The sequence below is a fragment of the Alligator sinensis genome, unplaced genomic scaffold, assembly GCF_000455745.1.
Source record: "Alligator sinensis unplaced genomic scaffold, ASM45574v1 scaffold186_1, whole genome shotgun sequence".
Classification (NCBI taxonomy): domain Eukaryota; kingdom Metazoa; phylum Chordata; order Crocodylia; family Alligatoridae; genus Alligator; species Alligator sinensis.
The window spans coordinates 515,773-520,034 of record NW_005842904.1 but is presented as its reverse complement, the minus strand read 5'-3'; the positions used below and the strand labels follow the sequence as shown (position 1 = coordinate 520,034).

The 4,262-nt window shown below is 39.3% G+C and overlaps 1 pseudogene; it reads left to right on the top strand.

The window, feature by feature from the left end:
- The first annotated feature begins 284 nt into the window (after positions 1-284).
- On the top strand, positions 285-3,817 carry LOC106722944 (annotated as a pseudogene).
- The last annotated feature ends 445 nt before the right edge of the window (positions 3,818-4,262 follow it).

Sequence of the window (4,262 nt, the reverse complement as noted above, 5' to 3'; positions counted from 1 at the left end):
ATAGAGTGAAGGAATAAGTATCCATTTTAAGTTCTATTTCACCTCTTCTCTTAGGCACATTCCAAGCTCATGAAAAACAAGTTTATGCAAAAGGTGATGTAGTGCTAGAGGTTATAATCTAGATATGCTCCTTAAATTTATAGACTGAAGAAAATAGAACTTGTGATTTGGTTCCTCAGTTAGAGAGTAGCTAGTTAGAAACAAGGAGACTGCAGAGATTTGCTTACTGCTCCACAATAAAAGTTGTTTAGTTATTGTTCATGCATGACTGTCTGTTGAACTTGATGGACATAACCTGGTGTCAGAAGTAATGAATGTGAGAGAATGTGAAATAATTTGAGATTCAAATAGAAGAAGGTGGAACCTGAGAGCAGGTGGAACCACACAGCCACATGGAGGCACAAAGGCCTATATAAGTATTCTGCCTGCATTACCATAGTTTAAGTAAAAAAGACAATCACTATCGAATTGTAGCAACTTATACCTGCCTCCTGGTATTTGTCAGTATAGCAGAGAAAAGGGCACTTAGACAACGGTTCAGGTAGTAACTAAGAGAACTAGGTAGGGGCAGAAGAGGAAAGTAAAGAAATAAATTCATATTTAAGTCTTATACATATCTATAGTTGTTTAGACCAGCCAGGGCTTCTTCCCACAATGTGCAAGAAGGCTCAGGATTTAAGTGGTATAGTGTCTAAATTTGAGGAGTACTGCATACCAAAAAAGGAATGAGATCCGTGAAAAACACCATTTTATGTGCAAAAAACAACAGGAGTAAGTCTAGATCAGGATGTTACAGAACTAAGGAGACTAAGAATTGTGCTTTAGGAAACTTGAGAGACTCTCTGATTAGATTATTTGTGTCATTGCAGACAGTGAATTATAAAAAAGGCTACATTTGTGGGGGAGACATAACCCTAGAAAAGACTACAAATGTGCAGGACAGCACAAATTGTGAAGGCTCAGGCTGCAGAGCTGATTGCACCCAAAAGGGTCTTTCATGTAGTAAGTGTGAAAGAATGTGGCCAGAAAAATCCATCTCAAAAGGTGAACTTTTCCATTGGCAAAGACACTGCTAAGGGAGAGAGCAAGTGAGCAGGCAGGCAGGTAGTTGATGTGGAAAGCAAGGTTAACTAAAATGTTCTGTTGCATTTGGAAAGCTCTTAATAAATAAATTCATGTTTCCTGATGTTCCTCTTGGTCATCATGGGACCAAACTGGACAGTCTCCTTAGGAAGAAACCATGTGTCCTTGACTATAAGAATCAACCATGCTCAAATGGGAAGAAATGTGCCTACAAACTAAATGCAAATATTATCATCCAGAATGTAGAAAATAGCTTCAGTGGTCTGTAGCTGAGGGACTTCGTACCATGTCTAGAACCAAAGAACCCAATACTTCAAGTGAACGAAACCTAGGATAAAAGCAAGTGTTCCATGTAGCGTTAAGGCTGGTGACACTTCTGACTGCAAACTGCTCAAAAGAGGGAATTGGATTCTCGTATGAGGACTCAAGTCTATCAGAACTTGGAGGAAAACCTTCCTATCCAAAAAAGATTTGATACTTCATAAGTCCTGAAAGACTCATACAAAGTTGTTAAAAAAGCTTCAGAAAAGAGGAAGCAGGGAAGTGAGCGGTAAAGACTCACCTCAGAGTGACTTGCTAATAAACCCTGTGGATGGGTGTTAATGGAATTTGTGTTCACAGTTTTGTAGTCATCAGAAGTATGCTATTAAGATGGAAGTCGAACACAAGTGGGTTATTCCTTCTCTTCCTCACTGTTTTTTTTAAACTGATTTAAAGGTCAGACAATTATGGGTTTTTTCCAAAACTAAAAATGTCTTTACAAATGTTGGCAAGCCGGTTCTTTGGGTAAATCTGATCTTTTATTAGACGAACTCAAATAGTTGGAAAAAATTCTTCTTTGCAAGTTTTTGCCTATAAATCACATTCACCAGGCTGAGGAAGTGTCTCCAGTTGGTCTGTGGAATCTGTTCTTCACTCCCCGAATATTTCTTTTTCTTTTCTTGAATTTTTTATTTATTTATTTATTTATTTATTACTTTTTGGATCTCCCTCTCACTGTATGTATTTTCACATCTCTTTTTCTTCTTTATTGTCAAGAAAGAAATAAAAAATACAAAATAAATCATTCAACATAAAATATGGATACCAAACCCACAAATCATTTTCGTTAACGTAGCAGCTTCTGTACTTTGCTGTGAAAGTCATCAGGGATTTTTATATGTATTTAAATCATTCCATTGACTAGGTAGGTATTGCAGGCATTTGATTTAGTTGGGTTGAATTCTCCTACTTGATCAGAACCCTGTGTTTTGGGCAGCAGAATGCCTCACTGGTGCCCTAGAATGATGATCGGTCTGGATTTGTTCCTACCAGTGGTAGTTGGGCTTGTAGGTCACCTAGAACCAGGTTCATAAAGGTATTTAGGTTCATAAAGGTATTTAGGGCAGGAACACAACATTGAAACCATGGGATACTTTTATAAATACACAATGTCTTTTCACATAGACCCACCTTTTCTTTGAACTCTTATTAGAGGAGGCATGTATCCACATCTGAAATAAAGTATCACAATAATCCCAAATCCAAGTCACTCTGATAGTTGGTATGTTGTCATGAATAAAGAACACAAAAGCAGGTAGTGAGGTATGGACACTTGTGAAATTAAACTTATGAAATTTCAGTTCAGAATTATGTTCAATAAATTGAATATAGACTGAAGAGTGCAGGGAATTTCACTGGTGTACAAATTCAATTTAATTGTATTCTGAGTTTTGGTTTCTCAGTTTCAATTAATCTATTTCCTTAACTTTCTTAGATAAAAATAATGTCCAAGTCTGCTTGGAGAAATCAAACAACCATCACGGAATTCATCCTCTTGGGATTTGGGGATCTGTTTGAACTGCACATTCCTCTCTTCCTGCTGTTTCTAGTGATCTACATTGTAACTGTGGCTGGGAACATCCTAATTCTGGCACTGGTTGTTGCTGATCAGCACCTTCACAGCCCCATGTACTTCTTTCTAGGAAACTTATCGTGCTTGGAGATGCTCTACACATCTACAATCTTGCCCAAGATGTTAACTGGCCTCCTGACTGGGAGCAGAACCATTTCTGTTAGTGGCTGTATCACACAATTTTATTGCTTTGGTGCCCTAGGAGCAACGGAATGCTATCTCCTAGCATCGATGTCTTATGACCGATATTTAGCGATATGCAATCCACTCCGGTATGCCAGTCTTATGAATGTCAGGGTCTGCATCCGACTAGTAGCTTGTTCCTGGACATGTGGATTTCTGAGCAGCACCATAGCATTCATCTTAATATCTAAGCTACAGTTCTGCAGCTCCAATGAAATTGACCATTTCTTTTGTGATTTTGCACCCATCATAAAAATTGCTTGCACTGACACCAAACTCCTAGAGCTAATCATGTACCCGCTATGTTCTCTTGTGTCCCTGTTCCCATTTCTATCAACTCTAACATCCTATGTTTCCATCATCACCACCATCCTAAGAATCCCTTCTATTGCTGGAAGACAAAAGGCCTTCTCAACCTGCTCCTCACACCTTGCTGTTGTCATAATGTTTTATGGATCACTACTAATTGTCTGCATGATTCCAACCACACACCTTTCAAAGGGATTACATGAGATGTTCTCACTCTTCTATACTATTTTGACTCCCAAGATCAACCCCCTAGTATATAGCCTCAGAAACAAAGAGGTAAAGGAAGCCCTGAGAAGAGCTGTCTATAAAAAATGTGGCTTTTGTAAGTTGTTAGATAGTAAAATCTAATGAGATGGAGATCAGTCTCTGAGGCTGACCCACATCTGGCATTTTTAGATGATTTGCATTTCTGGCTGTTCACATAGTTTTGAAGGGGAAAAAACTTAGAGATTTTGGTTATGCTAAGCCATGCAAGTTAAACTAAGACTCTGAAAGGGAGTTTGGAAAGAGCTGGCCTCACTGGCCTCAGAATGACTTGAAAAGAGATGTAGAAAGATGAGAACACATTTATGAGTAGGGCTCTTGTGGAAAGCGGGTCTGTGTCCCTGGGGACCCCTGGTGCAACCCCCAGCCTGTCTGACCCACAAAGGACTCTCGACTCTCCCCCTCCCACTCCTACCTCTGCCTGAACCAGAAATGCTCGGGAGAAGGACTTACAAAAGGCAACGAAGATGCAGTGAGAGACACACCTAAACCCCACCAGACAAGGGTGACAGGATTAAGGCAACTCCTC